Genomic DNA, 26,568 nt, shown 5'->3' on the forward strand with positions numbered 1-26,568 from the left:
GGCTGCAGAATCATACAGACTGTTCTTGGTTAAATGCCGAGTAACAAGTCTGTCATCTGGCATTGTCAGAAACTCATGGGACCCAATTCTGTCAGTATTTTGTCTCCAAGCTATATAGAGGAAAATTTAGTGTCCCACAGTGAAAAAAAGTTGCATTCAGAATAATAATTTGTTTGTACGAATATTTAATTTGTCCTGAAGTTTTATAATAAAAATATAACAAAGATATGTCTATGGCATATTCCAGAATTGTATTTTACAGTAAACCTAAGCTTGAGGTTTCAGCTTTTCAGGCTCAGTCTAAAACTCCGTGCATTTAGTGTCCAAATGGTCATGAATATTCCTCATCACAAAAGACACCAAGCAAAACATACCTGCAGGATTTCTTTTCTTTTCACTGCTTCTCTAGCTCATTTATGGTTAAATAGATAGAACACATTCTGGTTTTATGGTCTGGTGTGTACCAGTTGAGACATGTGAGTCATAAACTGGAGGCAAAATATTCAGCAGTAATTAGTAATAGACTACCACTGAAGCAAAACCATGGAATCTCCCATTCACATCAATGATATTTCATTTCACTGTCATTTAAAGTCACAGGTCCCTTAAATTTATCATAAATTTGTAAGAATATAGCAGGGAAATTGAGAAAACTATGTGTCTCTCCACTAATTTCACTATATTTCTTCTAGAAAATTACTCTCTTAATGGATAAGTTATATTTTTCCTACAACATTCAAACAGACTCAAACATACTAACTGTATTTGATTCCTCTGCACCAAAATGATCTCCTAATATTCATAAAAGCCCCTCATCAGGCTTGTAGGCCTTTTTTTCTCATACACATTCAGCCAGGAATCAGATGTGATGGAAATAGTGCTTCTAATGGATTTTCAAAATTCCCTTGGTACTTTTGAAAATTCCATTGAAAAACCCTGATTTAGTAGGTCCCCAGTCCTATCAGTCTGATTTATCTTGATGAGAATACACACATGATGAGGATACCAAGCTGAAAAGGGATACAGAATTGTACCAAAGACCTTGATGTTCCCTTAGAGAAACTTAAGATAATACTTCTCCATGTGATAAAATTGCTAATGCAAGGATTTCACATTATTAATTTAATGAATATTAAAACTGAGATTTATTTTCATCTAGTTCTCATTACTTTCATAATGAGATATTGCATGCATATGCATTTGTGTGTAGGATAATGTGCTACACATCATGACTTAAGGACAGCTAGAATGGTAAAATGTGTATTCATGCTGTTTGGGGTCAGGTCAAATATGATGGTCTGGATGTATGAGCAACTTCAACAAGCAATGGAAAACAAACTAAGAATTGCTTAAGAAAAAATGAACTAACTGAAATGTACAAACATATCAGTGACATATCAGAGTCAGTGACAGCACTAAGAAAAAGACCTGTGGCAATTTGAACAGTTATCCAATCGAATGACCAGGAGGATAGATGATTAAGACAGCAAATTTTTTAGTGTCTATTATTTTGAATGAGATTTAAAGTTATTTATTACCCACCACTTCAGTCCCTGCAAATCAATACAAAACAACCTGTTGTGTGGCTTGTTGCCTCTGCTTTATTTAGGAGTTAAGCTGCTTTTTAATACTTTTTAAAAATTATTGGATTGTCAGTGTAATTCAGATTTGCATAGCCAAGCAGGTTCTTTTAAACCTATTTGCATTTAATTGTAAGAACACAAGTTAAGTAGAGCTTAACTTTTTCTTAATTAAACTCCAAGCAACAAATCATCATTGCTATGATACCCTGCAGGGACAGAGATTAGAGATACATGCCCAAACCTTAAAATCTGTTTTTCTGCCTGCAATGCACTATTTACAAAACTATCAGAGCAGTTTGTGTGTTTGTTAAAAAGGCAAGAATATGTTAACAAACTATGTAAGAGTAAGGACTTTATGCAGTTTCACGTTCTCTTCCCCAGGGAAAAAATCACCTGTCAGGAAGCAGCAGACACAGCAAAGAGTTGGTTGCCTGCATAACTAATGCAACCTGACCTTGAGTATCCTCCACCGGCTCAGGGATCAGCAGCACAGTCTGCCACTCGAGGCTGGTGATCCTCCCATGGCTCCAAGCATCCATCTCAAGTCTGCCCAGCTCTGAGGTATGTGTGGAACAAACTGCCAGCACCAGGCACCAAGTCCTGTCTTGCTGATAGGCAACTTTGGCCATCTGTGATTAGAAACAAATTCAGGACAGGAGCAAAAGAGTTTCAGAATTATTTCTGCATTGCCTTTGCTTGGAGCAGTTCAAAGGGATGTGTTCTACTTTTCAGTATCAGAGATGACTGAATCATAGTCTGAGCATTTAAGTGTGGGCCAATATAATGACAAGAAGAACTATAATTTATATGGCTCATGTTATGAGTGGCTACCAGGCCAGTCCAGAGGACCCCTGACTTCCTCATTACACTGCATCTGTTTGGCCATGGACATTCAACTGCCCAGCTTGAGGTGTCCTGGTCCATGATTAGTTTCTGAGAACTAAAATAAAATAAATATGAATGAATTGATATAGTCATATCACCGATATTCCCACTGAATAATCATGAGGTGCAAAAGATTTCTGAGTATTTATTAAAAACTACAGTTCCTCTGTTTTAAACTTGCTCTTAAACCCTGAATCATAGGGCTACAGGTCACATTCTCAAAGGTTCATTAGCACTGAGATGTCTATGACCTTACTTACATTTAATTTTTGTTTATTTTTGGAAAGTTGATACTTTTAAATAGCTAACAATACCCATACTTGAGTTTTAAGACAAAAAAAAAGACACGTTATGAGTGTCTGTGATTCAGAATTCCCAGGATCATAATTAATCACATTTACTAAAGTGAAGGACTTGACCTGCAAATAACATCTCTGCATGATGGTGTGTGAAAGAGGAAGAGATGGGGAGAGAGGCAGAGAGGTGGACACAGATTCTCCAGCTTGAGCCAATTAAAGAAAGTCAGGAAGCACAGATGCCTGTTTTAGGATTTTCCTGTGAATGTTTTAGTTGTGAATGTTAACTATTGGAGACTGCCCCCTTAAATTAGTCCTAATGTTTGCTTGAGATTAACAATTCATGAAATAGCAATTACTGCTAGTGATAATCACACATGAACTTTAAAGCAGATTTTCCCTTTCACTTTTACCTTTTGAACCTCTAGAAATGCTTCTGGGTATTGAATTCAATGCTAATTAAAGAATGTGAAAACCACACTGGTAACAGTGGAGAAACTTTTTCTTTGGGAGATCTTTTGCCATTCTTTGTGAAGGGTTGGGTTAATAATCTTTTCTCTTATTTTGTTTTCCCTGCATCTCATCTCCTGCATTCTAGGGCTAAGAAGTTTTATCTCTTTAGTTGCTGCGTTACTCAGTACTGCTAGCTGTAATCTTACCTTTTACTACAACCTCCTTTGGTTTATTGCTTCAGCTGATTTGTATAATTCATCATATTCTGTGTTTGCTGTTTCCTCCATTCTAATATTTTCTTTTCATTTTGCTGGCTTTAGCCCCTCTCACCAGCTGCTTACTTGAAAAGTGACCTCCAGCCAACCATTCTGTATTTCTTCTCCCAGTGTTGGTTTTGACTGAAGGTCTGTGTCTACCATCACTTGAGTTTAAAGTGCATTTTAAGGCATGCTGGGCTATCCAGAACAAATGGTGTCTCTGTCAGGGAGATCAGACATTAAGTGACACCTTGTTCAACTTATGTTACTTCAGAAATACTAGTCAAACCAGTAAGCCATTTATCATCTAGTCATTTAAAACATTTCTGTTTATGAGTTAAGGAGATACTTTTAATAGACCTTTGTTTCTTAGCTCTTTATCTTTCTATGTAGAAAAGTGACCTGCTGCAGTACTGACTGTTCTCTCACTGTGAACAGAACCTGAATATTGCCTGTGATGATGCACAAGCCTAAGTTCAGCACTACTACTAACTTCTGGTTTGGGTATGTTTCATATGACTCTTACAAACATATGTAAGTGGTAAACTTGTTAAGTATATAAAGAATGTATCACTAATAAAAAAGTCATTATTGCTATTCTATCATTAGGCCTTATGAATCTCATCATACAGGTCAAGCATTGTTATTAAATTCCATTAAGGATTTTAATGTTTGTTGCACTCAAGCATTTTCAAAATTGGAGTACTTACTTTCAGAAATGGGGAGACTTTGAGCCAGAAATGTTTTTCTCATGCCATCCTAAAATACAATGAAAACCTGAGTGATGAATGCATGTACTTACTACATTCCAAAACAACACACTCTTTGAAGTCTGAAAAACACCAGAAGACAGGATTAGAACAAATTATTATATTATTGAAGCAATCTGTTATTTATAAATGCAGGTTCTCTGATTGTCAATAGGCAATTTCTTCAAAACAGGTGTTTGGTCTCAACTAGAGAAAAATCAAGAATATTGCACTTCTGGAAGAAAAGCAAACGTTGTGGGGTATAGGCAATCCAAAGTAATCAATTCACTGCATGTGGTACTTGTATCTCAGCTGCAGACTGTGTCTAACTTAAGCAATAGGTAAAAAGTCTGGAGAAAAATCCAGGGAATGCAAGAATAATAAACAACCTGGAAACATAAGATATAAGTATGGTTTGAAGAAGTGGAATTTGTTTAATATAGGGAGAAGAGATGAAGAATAAAACTTCATATACACAGCAAGAGCCTGAAAAGAATAAGAAAATAATCTGTTCTTCCTGTCAACACAGATAAGATTAAAAATGCCCCAAAGGTCTTTAGCTGGACAGGGAAGACAGCAGGGACTGCTGAGCACTGAAACAGATGGCCCACATGGGCTATGGAATCATCCCCCAGCTAGCCTGTTTGGATTTTTCAAGTAAAATTAATGAACAAAAGGACAGTTCTTCTTGGTATTAAGAGAAGCAAAAATAACCCTAAAAATGACACTGCTGTAGTATGTTCTGACAGCAGGACATGGTAGCAGTGTGTGTGTAGGAGTTGTAGCACTCAGAAATATAGGACAGCAGCTTCACAAGTTTTCCATTGTGACTCTTGAGCTGTGTAGTCTCCACCTGGTAGCTCTGAAAAGATCACATAAATCTGTGACCAGAAAGCAAAATACAGATGATTTTTGTTGGTTTTTATTGTGAATGGATAAATATTAACAGAAGAGGGCAGCTGGACTTCAGTGACTAAATTGCTATGTTTATATTGCTATGTTTATGTTTCTATTTTGCTATCTTTTTTATTGCTGTAATCCTGTAATTGATGTCTTTCCTCTATTATTTTTTAATACATTCTCTGTTATGATACAGCTAGAAAACATAAAAACCCCCAAACAAACAACCCCCCCCCAAAAAAAACCCCAAAAAATCAAAAAAACCCCAGATTGCACTGAAACCCCTCCATTTTTTTAACAGTTCAAAACAGTCAAATACCTGATTAACTTCAGTTTTTAAAGATCAATTCTGCAATGGCACTTTAATGATTACCTTAACGATGCATTCATAAGCTACATGGCTGGAGAACCCAAACATTTCTTTGCAACAGTGAATTTCCTTGTCCAACTCTCACCCTAATGGTTCAGGAAGGATAGACTCTGTTTTCCTGCCAAAGGTGCAACTGTTAGAGGCCTTAGGTAACAGGAGAGTGTTGATGGACATCCTTAGAATCGGCTCATTCATTCTCCTAGGCCTTGTTTTCCAGACATTTCAGGCCTTTTTCGTTCAACAAGGATACTTTATTTCTGCTTTACAAGCCCAGCTGCTGTCTTAATATAAGGTAGTAGGAAATAAAGGCACAGGCAGAGAAATAAAGGCAGAGGAAAAAAAGTGGGCTGCTCTCAGGTCCAATCTCCAAAGGGATAGGACGCCAAAGGGTAAGGTTGTAATGCTTTCTATTTCACATACTTACACCAGTGAGACACAGCTTGTCTGCCAGTGTCAGATGAAATGTTAAGCAGCCTCTAATAATCTGCTTCTCAGACAGGAAAAAAAAATGAGACAAAGATATGTATGTTCTTTGTAGACCTGTAATTCAGGTTGGAGTAAAAGCAGAAAATACAACCTCCTCCATTCCTAGGCATTTGCTCACACAGTGGATTAGACCTGACTGGACAGAGGACAAGTCCACTTTTAAAGAAAACACATAAAGAGCATGCTAGATTCTAGTCAGTGCTGTTATTTCTTGGGAAAAAAAAAAAAAAAAAAAGACACCCCACCCCCCCACCCCAATTTTTTTCCAGCTCACTGATAATTTTTTACGCAATAAATATCTTGTTCTAATATATGGCATCCTTAAGCACTTTCCAGTGACTTGGGTAGATTAGAGACTTATTTGTTCAACATCACTGATATGGTGGGGACTGTCATTCTTGATCTGCCACCAGCACAGGTCCAGTTAGGACAGAATACTTTGGAACTTCACTTTGGCTTCCTGTAAGGTATTACTACTCTGAGCTGAAGGAGAAAAGACTAAACATTTTTCCTCTGTTATCTGGATAAAATGAGTTCAGTTAGAGAAACAAAAATTAATTTCACTTTAAAAATGCTTTTGGGAAATGGCAATTTTGATTCAAAGTGACAAGTCTAATAATATTTCCCATTTTATTTTGAGTTTTTTTCTGGTTGTGAAAAAAAATTGAGAAAGAAAATAAAATTATTTGAGCAGAAGGAAGGTAGAGAAACTGTTGAAAAAAAGGGCACAAAACATAGATTGCAATCAAGGAAAAATAGGAAATTAAGTATATTTTAGGTACATTTAGTCATTAATAACAGTAATTAGGCCTATCAAACTTTTTGTGGGATAGTTTTTTACTCGTCTGCAAAACAGGTTAAAGTTGTTGTTAACCACTTTTATAAGGCAAATATTTCCTGAGACAAGGATCAGAGCAGATTTGAATTTTCCCCTATGGTACCAAGTAACCCTTTCATTTCAGTGATGTATTATACACTATTTATATAATACACATTAAAAGAATGGAGTCAGGGGATTAAGCATGTTCTGAAAACTGTGTTTCATCCTGCTCTAGAAATTTGTCATGCCAAGGAGAAAAAAGCCCACAATGTCACCTTCCATGTACTACACATCAGACTATCTTGCCTTGGAAAGTAAATCTGCTTAGTAGCAATCAAGTCAAAATAACATTGACTGAGTTATATTTAAGGACATAATTGGCTAGGATATGATTTTTGTCACCTTAACCTGAGGGTACTCTAACTTGACATCCTTTTACAATTCAAGAGGAATGCTAAAGGTAAAAAATAAAATAGATATATTTTTCAATGTATAGCTATGTTTTCATAGAATGACATGATGTTTGCCATTTTATGTGTCCAGTAGAAGCAAGAAATAAGAAGAAATAAGGAATAGGAAATTCAAGGCCTCAGAAAAGTGCTAGCTGTTTACCTCCTGTATGTTTATTACTTTCAAACCTGATTAAAATGATATATTAGCCAATCTCCATATTTTATTATTTTACCCTACTTAGCTATCACTCAAGTGACTGACCATAATTCCCTGCAGTCATTCTGATAATAAAAGGAGTTTCTTGATATGATTTCCTCCATAGATAATATAATATTCATCAGATCTAGATAACATAAATGATTTATATTGTGAAAGTGAAAGGAAGAAGCTTTCAGTTCTGTTCAGAACTGAAATTTTCAGGTATATTTAACAGTGTCTCATTATATCTTTAATATACCAACTGACCCATTTTGACTTCAGATCAACTGGCAGAAAATGAGCTTTTGGTGAAACTAAGAAAGAGGTGAAACTAAATTATAACTATTATGTAATAATATTGTCTGGTCATAATGCACTTTCTTCATGTAGGTCTGATTTCATGAGGGCCATTTGATTAATATACGAGTGGGGAAAAAGAGGGTTTCCATACAGTTGAAACTGCAGAATTAAATCCTGCTTCCATGGAATTTAGTAAGGACAGAATTTAATCTCTGTCCTTACATTTTCAAAATTAACCTCCTAAAAATATTTAAAATATTTAGTCCTGTTGAAATGCTGGATCTAAGTTCAAAAAAATCTCTTAAGTATCTTGAAAAATGCAGTTATTTTAAATTCAGGCTATGAATCCATTTTAGAAGGAAAAAAGCATTTACTGGTAGGAAAAGTTTTGGACTTAATATTCTTACTTAGATTTAGCAACATATAGCAAGGTGATAAAACTTAGAGAAATAAAAGAGAAAAAAGTGGAGATGTGTGCAGGAAGCGATAATGGAACTCTAACACTGGAAGGCTTCCTTGAAGTGAATTCAGGGGAAAAAATCTAGAATTTCATCAGATACTAAGGAAGAATAGGAATAATCCTGGCAGTTCTCTCTTATGAGCTCTACTTCAAGTGGAAAATTTTCATTTCATGTAAACTAGAAATGCTTGTAGCGTCTTATGCTCATATCTTTCATTGAATGTTTGAAATATTTGAAACTCTGGAAAAGAGAAAAGGGGAGCTTTTTGACCAAGTACCCTGGACAATGCCAACATTTCTTAGAAAAAAAAAATAAAGCAAATGCCAAGAACTGAACAAATTTACAATCTGTGGGATGCCTTCTGTGAAAACCCACTGCAATTATTAAAGATTATAAAGATAAATATATGATGTATTAAATATTTATAGCTAAATAGGAATTATGATTTAAGTACCTGGAAATCCAGAAAATCAAGACTTCTTTGCAGCTGCTTAAAGACTTTTTACTAGACTATAAAAGAATACATCCCTTTGATATATTTCAAATTGTATTTGATAATTTGATACTATTAAACATCTAATCCAGTTAGTAGAATAACCAAGGTTTTACCACACATAAAGGAAAGAAAGGGCAACAAACCTCCTGCTAAGGATCCTAAGGCAGAGGGATTGTGTTTTCTAGTGAAGATGGTTCACTGGTTCTCTAAAGCAAATTTACACCAAATTTTTTATTGTGCTCTCCATTAGGTCACATTACATCTTGGTCCTGAGACTTTATTGCCGTTAGATATTCTTTTTTATGAAGTAGATAGCTAACTTCAGCTTTTTAGCAGACTGGCAAAATACTTAATTTAAATTGTTTGTGCACATTTTAAAGGAGACTTCTTTTAAAGTAGACAATTTTGCTATTTTTTTAGTTGACTGTCAGAAATGTTTTGGAGGCAACAACTTATTTCTTCCAGTTTTGAATTAGTGAAAAATTCAGTTGAGGAAAATAATCACTGACTCCTAAGTATTCTTCTTCATAACGTGTGAGGAATGAAAACCTTCTAGTCTGAGTCTGTGCAAAGGCTCTGTCCTTTATCAAAGAACAGTGACTTCTGATGTCCTTAACACAACATTGGGCTACATAATGATCTTGAACAGAATGAATTCAAGGATTTTCATTTTAAGAGTAAAGCCTGGCCTGAGATCACACAACTCCCAAGATCACTCTTTATTGCTTTCATCACTGCAGAATTCATTCATTGACCAGGCTGAATGAAAAGACTAAGAATCTCTGCATTCAGTTTAAAGGGTGATGGTTCAGACCAGTAACTCATTCACCATCCAAGATAACACACATGGATTCCTGGATTCACTGTTTTAGATATGCAACTCTAAGAATTAAAACATTCTTTTTTAAGAAATCACTCATATCACTAGGGGTTTATTATCTTTAACTTTTTACCAAAATGTATGGGAAGAAACATTACATAAAAGGCTGTTTGAGGAATGGTCCATTTTCCATGTCAAATGGGTACAGCAAGGTGCTGAACATGGTGTTTTGTATGAACTGCAGCATCTTTCCCAATCTCCTCGAGCTACTGTACTTACCACTGATGCAGTAAAACCCGTAAAACAAATTGGAAGTAACTGTTATTTTGTACCCATTGGTAAATTACATGACATTTCTGCCAAAAAAGCCTCACAAACTGCCACACCAGCTGGAAATCCTTCAGTTTAGTATAACAAGTGCAACCCTGAAGAGCTTTTATAGATATGACTAATTCAGTTTAGCTTCATTCTAAATTAATGCATTGGGACAGCCAATAGTAAAGCTATTAAAAGAGTGAAATGACGGTGTAATTGTTAAAATTTCTCCCTTAGCCTGCATTTAGGAAGACAGTTTTAGCTACATGGGTCTCCAGTCAGTAGCAGAGACAGGCATACATTACATTCAAAGTTTCATGGGGTTTCTGGGGACAGGACTTGAGGAAAGCAGTGTTACCCACTGAACAGCACTGCATGCATGCATATGAAATTTATTTTAGTTAACATGACAAAAGGGATGACACTGAAATTAGACAAAGGTGGCCCCCTATCAGGCAAAAGCCTGTCCAAGCAGATGGACTTTCCAATACACTTGAAGGTCAAGAGATTCTAAATCACCAAGTGCGCCAGTAATTGTGGTAGTTTATAATCTCTGCTGTAGCTACTGGATCTAATCTGTTCATATCTCAGCAGTTAAAAGATAAGGTCCTGAAAGCAGCTATCCAAGCAAACTGAAAAATAAACTAGATCCTCTTTTCTAAAGAGAAAAGAAATCTTGTTTGGCTCTACTTGGATCATGGTAAATAGGGAAGTTTATTTCCACTGTGGGCTTTGACAAAGCAATCCTGTGAGAACAAATTCTCAAAGACACAGCAGGCTGCCTTGGTTTGAAAGGCAGGTGTCTGCCAAGGAAGGTGGGGGCCTGTTTTAGTGCCCTGGCTTTTCCCTGGGGCACCCAGTAGATGGTCAGGCCCTTTTGCAGCGAGGTCAGGTGTTGATAAGGTCCAAGAGCTGCTCTTACAAGCAAAGGCTCACCCAGGGTAGAGAAGCACCAGGAGGACAAAAGCTCTGCACTGGCAGCAAATCCTCCGGCACCAAAGCCCCCATCTCCACTCCTGTCCCGAGAGAGCGAGGAGGAGCCGAGCCCAGTCCCGCACCCCAGCCAAAATCTCTCAGCATCTCTGCCCTTCCCAAGAGGAAACCCCTCAGCTAAGAGAGCAGCCAGCTGCACCTTCCTCTTCCTCCCATCCACATAACTGCTAACTGCCTGTTAGCAGTTATAACATGATAACTGCTTGTTATCCACATAACATGATAACTGCTTGTTATCATCTCTTAGGCAACAAATAGGAGAAAATTCTCTGAGAGAAAGGAAAGAAAGGAAAATCCCTGATCTCCAGCACATGCAGTGGATATTCAATCTTAAATAAGGATGTCGTGATATTATGGTTCCAATAAACAAACAAAAATGCTATGTTTTGTTGTGCTGATACAAGTTTTGCATAACAGTATTAAAATAAATGATGTTAAGTTTATGTGAAAGCTATAAATAAGAACATAATTTAAGGTTTTCATAGTAAAGTTCTCCAGGACTGGTTAGTCTAAGGATATCAGAAAATTCAACTACTCTCCAAATTGTAGTGGGTGATGAAATCTGATTATTCATGTACCCTTTTTTAAAATCCATATCTTCAATTCAATTTCCTTTCTGCATTTACTTTTTTTTTTTTTAAATCTCTGTCCCTTGTGTCTTAAAAGACTGCACCTAAAGCTACTGGTACTTGTCTGTTGCTTTCAGTGAGGTTCTCTTGCCTCTTAGACTTTCCTCTTGATTAATCTGTGTTTACTCTCTCTTTACCCACTCTTTCTCTCCTCTTCTTCTTCAAATGTTCTTCCTTTGTTTTGGGAGAAAAAAAAGTTCATAGAATAACTAAAAACCAGACTGAATTCTCTGATAAATTACCATCATCTAAAACTCAATGAAGAAAATTTTAATCACCTGGAAACACTCTTTCGCACCCTATTAATCAGACCCATTCTTACAGTGTGGTGCTAGAACATAGAAGGAAACTATTTCTGTTTCTTCACTGTCTGAAAGGGTGTTCCCCTCCATTTCTTCTCTCAACATGCTTCTCTTTCTGTCACAGGGAATCTTTGAATCGACCAAGCTTAACTTGGACATGTTAAAGAATGCACACACACTCCCACCCACTCATCCCCCCAACATGCCAGATGGAAAATAAGGAAATAGTTTTTAAACACTGGAGACAATATGACTCATTAAATCTTCCTAGATGTATACCATCCCTACTAGACCTTATTTCCTGATTTCTTGCCTAAATCTCGAAGCTTTAGTTTGTTTTGAGAGCCTGAATGACTGTCACCAGCATTCTTAATAGCACCTTATTTTGGGATTCCATTTACCACACTAACCCAGAGTACTAGCTCTGCTCTCTATTTCTTTGTCAAGAAACACTGGAGGGATTTATGTTTTAGAATAATGAAAGATGCCTCTCTGAATACCCAATATCACTACAAATCAGGATAAGGCCTGATATGCTTTAAAAGACTCATCCCTTCTGTCAACTCAGCACAAGTGTGTACTGCAATGCAGGGTTTCAGTCAATAAAAAGTCAGTTTTTTTCATTTTAACAAAATGAAAAGTTTTGAACATTAGAGAAATAAATAAAAGAGCCGATGACAAAACAATATGCACGTTTAGCACTTCTACAAAATGTTTATAAACTCCAGTCACCCAAATGAAAAGATTTATGCAGAAAAACTGGAAGTGTGAGGACCAGGCTGACAAGTTACAGGAGGATATACAGCTGAACAGTAAATGAATTGGAAACTACCGTGGTTTGGACCAAATCTGGTTAAAAACAATAATAATTCATTAGGTCAGCACCACCATCAGATGCACCATATGGTCATACAAGCACTTGTGCCAGAACAAGTGAGAAAAAGCATGGGGATGGGGATCAAATGAATGGAAGGATACTGTGATTAACTTTTCAGGGACAATGCTGGCTTTAAATGTTTGCAAAACAGCAGAGTAACTAAACCATGACATTCAACTCAGAATAAAAAAACAAACAGCTGAGGAGAAATATAAAGATGGCAATACAAAAATTTCATTACTGAGCTCCTACATAAAATTCTGCAAAAATCAGGAATTGAAGGTGACAAATTCTTACTTTACTTCATTCTTCAGAATGGGTGTGTACCAATTTAAAATTATCTGGCAATCCTTTGTGTACAACACAGTGAAATTATTCATGCATCATCTTAAGTTAATTAAAATGTACTAATTCAGCTACTTCAAGTACCAGAAGTTTTTTATATACAATAGCTTTCAGCCTCAGAGATACTAAAGGACTCGAAATTTTTTCATTGATTCGATCACCTCTGTGACTACAAAAGAAAAAGTGGTTTCAGGTTTTTTGTATAAAATTTATTATTTTTAAAAATATTTGCATTTTTTGATCTACATCTTGTACTTCTACTTTCTGCCCTGTTAGATCATAGTGAATGAAATAAGAAACTGGAATGAATAACCAGAAACTTGTAACAGGTATTATCTACAAATTTCTTTCAAGTTGAAATCGTGACAACTTTCTTTTAGCCTTTCTCTGCACAGGGGTAGTTTACATTTAAAGTTCCATCCGTGACAAATTCCATGAAACACACAAAGGTGTTTAAGCTTGAACATATTTGTGATGTCTATTAAAATTTGAAACTTGTTCTTTCTTTCATTTATTACAGTTCTTTGTTTAGTCACAGGTGATATTAGCAATACTTTTTGATATCATCCTCATCCTAGAACAGGGCAAAGACAATGTTTCAGTTTTGCCAAGATCATTACGTCTCCAAAAGCTTAAAAGAGAAACGTGTCTTCAAAATGGAAAGATAGGTTAGAAAGCAGTTCATATGAGCAGTCATTATAAAACACTGATTCTCACAAAAGCTGACAACTAATCACAGTTCTAAATTTAGATCTGAGTCTTGAAATCCATTTTCCTTGGAGTGTTCCAGGGACATTTTTGTTCTTGAGGGAAAATAAACTCACAGCCCATTTACAAGCTAGCACATAATCCTGTGGCTCTCAAAGAATATACAACAAACAACTCTAAATCTCCTTCAGTTCTTTATCTTTCCCACTTCATTAAAAAAAATTGCTTCAAGCGAAAAATGTTAATAACTGAGGTTCTTCGGCCTATGAGAAATTACATAACAACTCGGGGAAATCCATATGGCAAAAGTTTCAAAGTTGAACTGCAGTTGGATTTGAATCACCAGAGATATCTTTAAATAAAATTAGTGAGAGAAAGATTAAGTATTCCAGAGGGGTATTTCTGCTTGGTATGATTCATGCTGGAAAACAGCTCACTTTTAAACTAATAAGGCCTAGCACAAAGCCAGAGGAATTAGGCCACCATCCTGCTGAAGGAAGTCTCTGAGTGGCTGATCCTGATGCACCTGCATAATTCTATTACTATTCCAACAAAACAGGAAGGTGAGTCTTATATATTAAGGCTCTATTAGCAGGAAGGGTTTTCATATTATTGCAAAGTGTTTTAGTGAAAAAAAAAAAGGGTTTTTTGTGGGTTTTTTTGTTTTGTTTTTGTTTTGTTTTGGTTTTGTTTTTTTTTTTTTTTAATTTTTTTTATTTCCCTGACAAGTCTTTAAAACCTGTGTAGGGATCAAGGGGCAAGTGTTGCATAATACAGAAAACAATGCAAAAGTCAACATTCAGAGGATCCAGTAGCAGAGTGGTGTGTGCAAAGCTGTAACAAAAGAATTGGCTGTCAGTGAAAACATTCACTTAGGGCAGTGTCACATCTTCACCTATGTTAGAGCCACTCATGCTCTGTGCATCTTAGTCCTAAGCAGGCTGCAGACCTGAGCTGCCTAAATAAAATCCAGCAAGCAAAAAAATGAAATGTTGCAGGGTAACTTTTAGATTCTTATTAAATGCTAAACATCATGCTTCAATCGTTGTACAGAGAAAACAACTAACTGAAGTAAATCAAGGTATATTTTTTTTCTAAATAAAAAAAATTGACAAATTCCAGGGTCATTTCACAAAAAGCAAAAAGAAGAATAGGAAAAAAAAGAGAGTAGGACTGTTACAGAGAATTAAGTAATAGGATCATATTCTCTTGTAGTTTTATGTGAACAATTTTCAGCCTCTGTGAGTTTTTATAAATGAACCATTTTTACTGTCCCTTGATCTATCTAGGGAATTGATGTTACTTTCTGTTGAAAGGATAATTTGTATTAAAACATACAATCATTTTGTACAGCCCTATGGCCTCTCCACCTCTTCATGTTTCACACACTTCCTCATACTGGCCCTTCCTCACAAACCTCTTCTTTTGAATTAAACACCCAGATCTTAAAATCTCACTCAGAAATGCAAGAACATATTCCTTGGCAACATGACTCACTCCAGTGTCTCAGTCTCATTAGTAAGCAAGGCAGATGTCCAGATTCCAATGCTGTCTGTAGCACACAGGTTTTTATATAACACCTCCTTATTTATATATAAAGGTACAATGCCTTATCCTGGGAATGCAGCATCAATTTTTGGTCAAACATTACTAAGATTCACTCAGAAGTATCGTGTTTATTTTAGTTCACTTCATGGTTTTCTTCTTTAAATTTTGCTGTGAATTATGCTTATTTAGGAGAAAGCAACACCCCTTTGGGATATTTTCCCCTCAATGCATTAAATATTATAACATGTCAGTGGCAGAATGTCTTATGGTGTAGCAGTTGACAATCTGCATACTTTAATCAAGCTTAAAGTTTTAATTATACTGCTAGAGGCACTGCATTTACATTTATTTTCTCTAATAAAGACTCTGTGAGAAATATAAAAAAATAGAAGAGGAGAAGGTAGAGTTCCTTGGGAAGAAAGAAGAGGGCACTCCTGTTTCTTAAAAACAGACAAATCTGCACTGTCCCTATGAAAGTGTCATAGAGTGTTATAGGTTGGAAAAGACCTTAAAAGTCATCAAGGTCAACCTTTAACCCAGCACTGCCAAGTCCAGCACTAAACCATGTCCCTAAGCTCCACAGCTACAAGTGTTTTAAACAACTCCAGGGATGGGACTCAGTCACTTTTGTGGGCAGCCTGTTCCAGCGCTGGACAGCCCTGTCAGTGAAAAAAGATGTCCTAGTAGTATAGAATCATTGAACACTCCGGAGCTGAAAGGTATGCACAAGAATCATCAAGTCCATCTCCTGGTCCTGCACAGGACATCCCAAGAATCCCACCAAGTGCCTGAGAGGGTTCTCCAAATATTCTGTGACCTCTGCTAGACTGGTGCTGTGACCACTGCCCTTGGGAGCCCCTTCCAGTTTCCAGTGAACAACCCACAGTATCCAATTAGAAAACTTCCTCTGGCACCACTTAAGGCCATTTCCTATTTACCTCCAGTGCTGTCACTTGTTACCTTGGAGAAGAGACCAACAACCACCTTTTCCCCACCATCTTTCAGGGAACTTTAGAGAACAATAAAACCTCCTCTGATATTCCTTTTCCCCCATGCTGAATACCCCCAGCCACCTCAGCTATTCCTGTAGGACTCTCTAGGCCTTCCCCAGACCTGCTGAGCTCCTCTGGACTTGCTCCAGCAGCTCAATGTCATTCCTGAATGGAGTGGCCCAGAACTGGACACAGCACTTGAGGTCCCTCACAGTGTCCAGGGCAGGGGGACAATCCTGGAGCACTGGAGCACTGCAGGGGCTGCCAGGACCCAAGAGCAGGACCTGCCACTGGGCTCGTGGAACCTCAGCCCACTGGTCTGACCCATCAGACCCATCAGCCTGGCCTGTCCAGAGCCATCCTGGCCTTCAGGACAGCACTCCCACCCAGCCTGGTGTCCCCTGCACACTGCCTGGGGCTGCACTGAACTCCTATTCTGGATCATTGATAAAGATGTTAAATAGGACTGGTCCCAGTACTGAGCCATGGGGGACATAATTTGTCACCCACAACCAACTGGATTTAGCCACCACTCTGTGGGTCTGGCCATCCAGCTTGTTTTTTACTCACTGAACAGTGCACCAAATCAAAGCATGCGCAGCCAATGATATAATTTGGGGTTTTTTACACCAAGGAAGAGAAAATGGTATGTTTGATGCTATTCATTATAATGCTTTTGGATACTGTAACTGTTCTAACAATAGCAGCACCTTTAAATATAATGCTCCTCCCTACCCATTTCCCTTTTTCTGTCTTCTGGCATCCATGCAGTTGGGAACTGTGCACCTGAACAAATACAGCTGTAAGAACAGCATGTGTCCTGCCCTATTTAAGCTCACCTTGAACAATTGTTAAGGCAGGGGATTTTAGCTTGGGAAATATAATGTCTTACCAGCTGCCTGCTTTAGGAAAGAAAAGCCCCATTATGAAATATCTGTTGGCCTTTGAAATTGATTAAAGAAAAGAAAGCAGAAGGACCCTGCTGTCATCTATTGAAACAGAAATTCTTCTCAGAAGGACCACACAATTCCTCATCAATATTTGTTTGAGATTTAAATGCTATGCTACCATCATTGAAGTCACTATGTCAGATCCTGTTGAATAGTATTTATATATATATATGTATTTCATTAAATAAATGTAATTAATTATTTACCTTTGATAGCTTTTACATTTGGGGCTGGGTACATAATTTACCTTCTGGTAGGTTTTTTTCCCCAAGGATGAGCTCATTAGCCATGGGGTTCCTGATTTCATTCCAAACCAGATAGTTCTTTCTTACAAATTCTCTGTAATATTTATTTGGATGCACTGTATTTCTCTCCGTAGTCTTAAAGTACTATTTGTGTAGCATTACTGTTAGAAGCTTTTCCTCATTCTTTCCACACCATAGGTATCAGAATTGTACAAGAAAAACAATCCATATGGGATGAGTGGATGTTACAGATAGAAGATACATTATATATATGGGATTATTAATGTATGTCACAGTAGCAAGATAACAGATATTTTGATTAAAATTGTACCTAAATACCAGATCAGGTCTCTTCACAGTTGTCTTGTTTGAGCAAATAAATACAGCACATATAAATGTTTTAATCACCCCAAACCAGATATTCAAGCTCAAAAAAAGCATTTAAATGTCTAATACCTAAATTACATGGAATTTAAACTCCCAGATGCAAACACACAACCTTGAAATATGGTTTACACAGACTCTAGGTAGCATAAACTCAAGAGGGAGTTCAATATAAAAGTTCTCCAGATAAAAAATCTCTAACGTCTGCTAAATGATGACAAATAATTAATGCCTGAAAGAGTTAAGTGTCACGTACCTCACTGCAGATGACTAACCTGCATTTCTCTGCCCCTTTGAAAGAAGTTGTGCCAGAAGGTTTTAAAGCACACTGCAGACTCATTTCCTCTTATTAAAAAAAAGTTCCCAGAAATTGTTTTGTTTTTCAAAATGACCAGACAAAGAGTGAGATTTTCCTTTCCCTTGCTTTTAGACCAAAGCTCACTCTCTGGAACAGTGACCCAGGGTTCATTCTCTTTCTGCCTTGAAAATGCTACTCAAACCTATGCAATTATCAGAGAAGCGAATGCACAGAGGTAAAGACAGAGGTGCTTTCCAGCCTCCTATGGAGGCTGTGGCATTTTCCATATAAGAAGCAGGCATTTCTTGTTGGGTATTTAGAGGAAGGTGAAAGGTTGGGTAGTACTCCCTGACCAAGGAATAACAGTGGGCAAATGAGAAGATGAATTTCTATGCTGACCTACAGAATAAAAACACAAATGGAATTCAAAACATTAAGGAATATAATTGAAGGAAAAGCGATCTTGTTTGAATGTAATCCATCTTTTTTCTTTTACTTTTGGTTCAAATGGAACAAAAAGTATTCCCCATTCCCCATCCTATGCTGATTCCAGCAGCAAGTACAGTATGTGACAGTGCAGTGACAGCTTGTGCAACAACAGACCTACAACTGCTCCTCTCTGGAACACAGGTGTCCTCTTGTGATATTTTTTTTGGCTAGACAGACAGCATGATAATTTTTTGGAGATCATCCACAGCTATTTCATAAAGACAATTGTACATCTTCTCTGCCGCTAATTATAGTAATCATCTTACTTAATAACAAGCAAAGAGCTTGCGCCAGAAAAACTAATTTTGCTTTTACTCCCAATTCCCAATTCATGCTACATTGTTCAACCTTGTCTCAATTAAAATTGTCTAAATGTTTAGTTGGACTTAAAACAGAGGAAGTAATAATATTTCCTACAAGATGTAGATTGGCTTCCTGATGTAGGTTGTTAAGCAATACTCTATTAATGCCTGCAGCAGAACTAAACACATTTTGAGGTTTTTCTCAGGCAAGTGGAGAACAGAAATTTCACAGTACCATGTCTACAAAAAAAAACTTGTTTTGGTTAAAAAGTACCTTAAAAGCACTGCTTATGTCAGTGACAACATTTAAAGCAGCCCTTAATATCATTTCAGTTTTGAGATGAGAAGGAATAAATAAGTCAGTTGTGCCAGCAATGTAATTCAAGAAAGTGTCAGAAGTTTTATGAATCTGTTTGAAATTAATGATTATCATTCTGAGAGCCAGAGAAATGAAACAATGGGATTAAACTGATGATGGATATCCTTGGTAAAACCCCTGAAATAATGACAGTTCAAAATCAGTAACATTCAGAAAATTCGCACACAAATGTCATGACTGATCCAAAATTCAGCTGTGACATTGTAAACAGCAATATATGCAGGAAGATGTCAAAAGTTGGAAATTATTTAGAAAAATTTAAATACTGATAATACAAAATATTACATAATTATCACTTCCTTATGTGATTTCCTGTATTTTTAAGAATAAATATACTTAGTCTGACCTGTAGGCATCATATCCAAAGTCTTAGATTAGTTCTGTTCCATACTAAATCAATCATAAATATTTTGCTAGTTTAAAATTATTTATACCTATGCAAAGGAGACATTTTCGAGCAGTATTTTGCCTCTGCATAGACTATGAGAAAGGGCTGAATTATGTAGCCTGCTTGAGCTACATTTCTCTATTTACTGGGTTAGGAGCTTAAGTTTTGAGCTCAGAAATTATTAGTTAGACACACAGTGAGGAACTGATCTGGCTTAACTCAGATATCTGAATGCCAGTCATTCAGTCACACCCAGTTCCTTTCCTAACTGAAGAATAGGCATCTTTAAATGTTTATAATTTGATCAGAGAAAATGCATATCTATCTTTCTCTCTCCCCCAGCTCAACACTTTTCAAATAAAGGAATTATTCTTGAAAACTAGACATATGATTGCCTTGAAATTATTACAATTTTCTGTGTCACCCATTTTGCAGCGCTTTGTTCACAGCTGAGAGTGCAGTGAGAGCAAGAGTTTCTTCAATGATAGTGCAGTATCTCCATATCTTTTTTATACTCTTCAGTGTTAAAATCTTGAACTTACTAGGTTGTAATGGGACTTCTGTTGTCATTCTCTGTTTCTTCATAGCCTTACTGTCCTTAAGTGTTCTTGAGAGGTGAGGATAACCTTGAGAACAAAAGAAAAAGCAGAAGTAATTTATTGCAAGCGGTACAACTGCAGAGGGTTTTATGTTGATAAGGGAATAGCCCTGGAACATGACAAATGCAAATAAGACAGGCAGCAATGTACTGCATGTTTAAGAACTACTTATATAATAGGTAAATACTGAGGAAATTATTTCATATTGAGCATGGCAGCTTTTGATATATTTAGTGAACACCAAAATGCCATTCTTAGACATGAATCACTGCTTATCAATCCTCTGTCCCTCAACACATAAATACATTCATACATGTGCATTTGGAAAAATTATTAATAAAAACAAGCAAAATCAATTGGAAAAAACCTATATATTTTAAAGAGTGTGTGCTTATAGTATGAGTTTTAAGTCAGGCAACCAGCTTAAATAAGTGCAACCACAAAGGGTAATAAAACAATATAAGTACAGGTAAGTAACTTCAAAACCATTCAGGAAAAATTCCCCATAAATTTTATGAAATTATAAAATTAGAAGGGGAAGACACATTATGCATAAAGAGAACATAATGAAATATTTTGAAAAAAAAAAAACAAACTGGTGGCTCAGCACACCATGACCTGAATAGAAATTCTACAAAGGAATCAATAAGCTGAGAAACAGAGCCCAGAAGTAAATAGAATGAATCAAGACAAGCTGAGGTAGAGAAGATATTCCAGAACCAGAATAGGTTGGACAACACTCATGCAAGAGAAAGCAGGAAAGCCTTTGGCTGTGAGAGGAAATTCTTTGGAGTCCACATGGAAGCCAAGATTCCTGAGACTTTTGCTTCTGAACACTAGCATAGCCATTAGCTGTGATGCTCCTTCATCACATTTAGTGCTAATGAGCACCTATCAGAGCCATTACTGCTGTCAGTAATTTTAGTTCATAAGTCAAACATCTATTGGGTAAATATAATGGGTTCCCTACATCCAGTTCTTGTAAAATAAAATAAACATATTTTTATAGTTTTAGTGCAAGTTCTGTGGGTACAATTTTTTATGTTATTTTACTAAGTATTTTGCTTTTGTCCTCAGCAATATAAATGGCTAGAAATAAGTGAAAGGCAGCATGATTGAATACATACTGAATTTTTGCATAGGATTGACCAAACCCTTGTTGTTTCATGTTGAATCTTGTTGGAAGGTCTGTGTGAAACTGCAGAAATGGAAGCACTGTATTTAATTCCTTAATAAAACATCAATTAAAAACCACAAATGAAAAAGACACATTTCCAGCAGGTAGAACTCAATAGAATTCAATATTCTTTCATTTCTTACTCAATGGTGACTGGTAAGTGCCTGCACTGAAACTAAACTCAGAGGTGAAACAATATGAATGCAACAATGTGAATACAAGAAATTGTATATTATCTATTTCAGGTAATCAGTGCTTCAAATCCAGATCATGCTAATTTTTATCACTTATTGAGTCATTTCTAATGTTTTAAAACTTCAAAAGCATCCTAATCTGTATTTCTTCCTAGTCTGTTTTAGGCTTGTAGTCCACATATATGATGAAGGCCTTTGTTATTTCTCCCTTTCCTGTGCAGCTGTGACAGGGAGGCTTTGGTGGGTGTCTGACATCCAGCCAGGGTCAATCCACCACAGGAACAAAACTATTACCAATTATCGATATTGATCTGTTTGAACTGTGAGAAGCAAAGAGCTGAAGATTCCACTGTGCAGAAGGAAGCAGGGCAGGAGTTGTATCACTACAGACATTTGAAATTTCAGGATCTTCCCACTGTATATTACAACAAACTAAAGCATTCTCAAAGCTTTTCCTGACAAAGAGAGCAGGAGAGGAAGAAAAGACCAAAACTGCATTTGTAGTTACTGTTTGGATATTCACTTAGGCTGTAGGGAACCTGCATTGTGGTTTTCAATCTTCTGTATTGAGAGTAGGAACTTTGAAGATATTTTTCCTTTCCCAGGCACACAAAGACTGTGGGTAAGAAAATCCTTTGTTTTGCTCAGAATCAGTCACTTGCCTGAACAGAAATTACCCACAGGACAGGAAAACGGCTCTTTGTAAAAATAAGAAAGAAGTGTATTCCAGTAGAATGTTTAAGTTTTTATAAACTTTTCCTTATTGAAAATATGTATAATCAGAAAATTTCTATTTACCTCTAGGAAAAAAATCTTTCTTCATACATCTGTTTCAGTTGCAAGCTTTGTCACTATAATTAAATTATTTGTTTTGTAAGATAAATCTTTTCAAGAAACCAGCAATGTATTTGCATTTCTATTAAATATTCTGTTCTCATGTTATCTTGGAAACACACTGCTTATATTAACAGCATTTACTTTTTCTGCTGTTTGTTTTGAAGGCATAAGATTTTCTCAGTACAGATATCTATGAAACTTTTAGTAAGTAATTCAAATGTTTGGTTATTAAATGAAACTGTTTCTCATTTCAATTTAGAATTCAATTAGACTTTGTTCATTTCTCTGGTTCAGTGTTTGGAATAAATTTGCTCTGTGCTGACACATTGTTTATTTTAATGCTCAGCCTTAAAAAAAGATTCCTGCAACCATAAATCTACAAAGGAAAATGTTTAGGAATGTAACCTATGTTTCAATGTTTGCCTTCTTCCAAACATGAATGCAAAATTCACACTTGTCAGGATCAAACACCAACAGTCTAGTTGACAAGGTGTGATATGACAACTGATTTTTCCTTACCACCCACCTCAAGCAAGGATAATTGAAGTATTAGGTGGGTAAGAATGCCTAGACATAAAAGCAGAGATAAAATTATTCAAGTAAATTTCTACCTTTATTCTTTTACAGTGTAAGCACAACTCCAAATTGTCAAATTACTGTTGGATGTTCTTGTATGAAGACAGCCATGTTCTTTTTCTAGGCTTTTTTCTTGAGTCATTCAGCTATTTGCAAGATACTCTCCACTTAACAAAATTTTGTTTTGTTGATTTTCAGGAATTGTCTTTTTGTGAAATACTCAGTTATTTGCTAAATAATATATGTGGCAGAATTTTCTCTCCACTATACTAATAAAGATTAGAGGGAAATAGAGCTCCTGTGATTAAATTTGCTTGTAAGAGGATAATATATTATAAATCAGCAGTAATAATGGCCTGTTACAATTAAAATACAAGAATTAAATGACCATTTTCTGACAAAACATTTCAAAAACCAAGAAAAGTAATCTCATTAAGAAATATAAACTTTAAAAAAAAGAGTAGAGCTGCATATGCCAAAGACTTCATATGATTTTAAGGTCAATATATATAAGCAGTTACAAAAATGGAATTTCATACCAAGAAATTCCAAAATTTAAAGGTATATATTGTAATGTATTTACATAATTTGTATTAATTCCTGTTGTCAAATATTAAAAAAATTCGATAGTTATTTAAGTCTTATGCTAATAGTTTAACTCAATCCCTGTGCCTCAAAAAAGTCTTACCAGACTGCAGGATGTGAGATGACACTGTCACACATCTGAAGATGTGGCCTGTACTTATTTTCCTTTAAACGCTGCATCTGTGGAAATCAGGTAGTGATGAGAGAGAGCAGAAAGATGTGGGGAGTTCATAGGGCTCAGAGATGAGCCTCCCCTTGTGTGTCAAAAAATGCACTGTACTCCTATCCACAGCAACTTCAGTCCTTTCACATCATCTTCGTTTCTGTAGAGTAAAAAAAACCTCTGATTTGAAAAGGTTTTGAATCTTTTTGATCAGGCATTTGTTTTAAAGGGGAACATTCATAATTGCCATATGTACTTTTGTACTTGATATCCAGACTTTTTAGTCTGGATATAGAGGAAAAGTTCCATACTGTATTTAAATGTAAACTCTACTTCAGAAAATAAGTTATTTTTATATATTATCTATCATGATTTATAAATTATTTACTATGAAAATTGCTCTTCTTGGCAACAATATCCATTTATTGGTGTAATAAAATAGCTCAGAGTAAAATAAATCTCTCAGTGCAAAGTACAATCATAAATAGAATAAATATCACTAAATTTAAATAAACTAGTTCTATATTTCCCTCTCTCCAAATCCAATTTTTTCCCTTTAGATTTAAATAAGGTGCAATTTTTCTCTACAATATATTCTAATTTTGTGTTCACTTGAGTAATTTTTTCTTTTACAGTCAATTTCAGTGAGATCTTAGTGCTCTACAGATCCTCTTGATTTTGCAGGTGAATATTATAATAAATTCCAAAAACTCTTTATGGTGTTTTAGTTGCAGCAATAATATCAGCAGCAAATTGAAGATAATCCAGGAAATTCTTTTCAATGATCTGGTCTGCCATGAAGGTTTTGGACAGAAGGTGAAATAGTGGTTGGGACAGTGTCTTCCTGTCTAATGTGTCCTATTAATTTTCTATATTAACTTATCTTGTCAAGTGTAAAAGTTGTTAGACTGGTCAGATAGACTCAGGTGAATTCACTTTCATTAATTTAGCTTTATCTTATGTGTTTTATACAAAGAATCTCAACTGGCACCTGAAATTAAAAGTTACTTACAGTAACTTTGTGAATTTCTATTAAAAAGAAATAAACCTCAATCTCAGCCAGTGAAAATTCATTGTATCTCACTAAGTACTGAATATCTCAATATCAGATTATGTGCTTTCTCTGAGGCAGAAAAGTGTTACCAATCCAAGATGAAAGAAATGGAAGTCTATGAAGAAAATGTTAAGTTATTTGAAGACTAATTGCAAACAATTATTCCTGGAAATGTTGTATATTGATTTATTTAATGAAATGCATCCTAATTAAATGTGTTTCCATATGTCACTTTTTACCATTTTAAAACATGAATAATGATAAGGAATCATAAAGGCTTGCTCTGGAAGACACTGTATTTTCATTATTGTGAGGGGCACTAAATAACCTAAATATGAAATGTAATGCAGACAATTCCAAGTTAGCATAAATGATAAAACCAAGGCAAATGTTCTAGAAAATATGTTCAATGAAAACCAATACACATTAATGTGCTTATCAATCAGTAAGGACTAACTAGCTGGTCACTTTCTAGAAACTTTCCAGTAAGAATACTGCAAAATTTTGACGCCACATGGCTAAGTCTAAATTTATCACTTAAACTTCAGAAATAATATTTCTGAGAAATTATGCACAAAAGCAGTTGCTGATGCCAGAAGGTGTTGGTATTATTTCTTAAATCCTCAAGATAAAAGCTTCATTCATAAATTATTGTTTGAACAGTTCTTGAATGAATGTGCCTTAAAGTGAATTAATCTGTCACAAAAAAACCCACGTGGAATTAACAAGCTAATACCATTTAAAGAACATGACAGCACTACTTGAAAGCAGAGCCAGCCCTCATAGGCACACATTTCCATTTTTATATTAAATATTCCTTTATAAAGTGTAACAGAATCAAGAGAAAATTGGGAAGTGAAAGAAGGAAAATGGTTGTGATTCTAAGCACTCCTTGGATTTAGAAATCACATTATTTTAAAATTAGGCTGTGACTCTGTAGAACAGGTGAGCTAAAGAACAGAGTGAAACAAAGGTTTTGCTGGGAAAATCTGTCAATTTGAATAGCTAAGTGGTTCCACCTGTTGGAAGAAAAGGACCTGGGAAATGATTTGGCTTGAAGTGAGATGTGGATGTGGCAATAAGCCTTTACCCTTAATGCCTGGGTAAAAAAGATCTATAATTTCCCCCTAACCTTAACAATGAATGTAGCTCATGTAAACCATGAGAAACATACAAAGGATTTTCCTGTTTTCACAGGTCAATAGAAATTCTGCTTTTTCAATATCTCTTATGCACCAGCACAAGGGGCAAAATAGTTTTTTTCAGACCTATACTGTTTTCCATGAATTTCAAGGATGCCAGGTACCTGCAGATCTGAGTGAAGGATTTGTATGTATGAAAAAGCAACACTCTTCATCTTCCTGGCTTATGCAAAACAAGAGGGAAATAAGTAAACAAAAAGTATATCTTATGAAAATGTTCTAATGGCATGCTTCCCAAAAGATCTGAGAAAAAGATGGGTTTATTTTGGACAAGTCCTCGCAGAAAACATGAAGTGATGTTAGCTGCTCAGATATTTGGGTTTGGAAGGTGGTAAGTCTGGTTACTGGTTAATGAAACAGTACAAATGTTACAGATTAGATCTGAATTCTTACAGCTTTTCTATTCCACCAGGGCTTCAACAAGCAAGGTTGTTAATGTGCAAAGACTTTATCAGCAGCATTCTTTCAGAATCTCATAATTTAAAAGCAAAATTGGCTTCATGGGCTCAA

At 35.9% G+C, this 26,568-nt stretch overlaps 1 long non-coding RNA gene across 1 annotated transcript; it reads right to left on the reverse strand.

The window, feature by feature from the left end:
- Window positions 1-2,049: 2,049 nt before the first annotated feature.
- LOC140685032 (uncharacterized) lies at window positions 2,050-20,294 on the reverse strand. The gene is made up of 3 exons (XR_012058194.1): window positions 20,214-20,294; window positions 4,185-4,233; window positions 2,050-2,212 (listed from the first exon to the last, which is right to left on the reverse strand). It is a non-coding gene; the product is annotated as an uncharacterized lncRNA (long non-coding RNA).
- Window positions 20,295-26,568: the final 6,274 nt, after the last annotated feature.

This window comes from Taeniopygia guttata, chromosome 13 (assembly GCF_048771995.1).
Source record: "Taeniopygia guttata chromosome 13, bTaeGut7.mat, whole genome shotgun sequence".
NCBI classification, from domain to species: Eukaryota; Metazoa; Chordata; class Aves; order Passeriformes; family Estrildidae; genus Taeniopygia; species Taeniopygia guttata.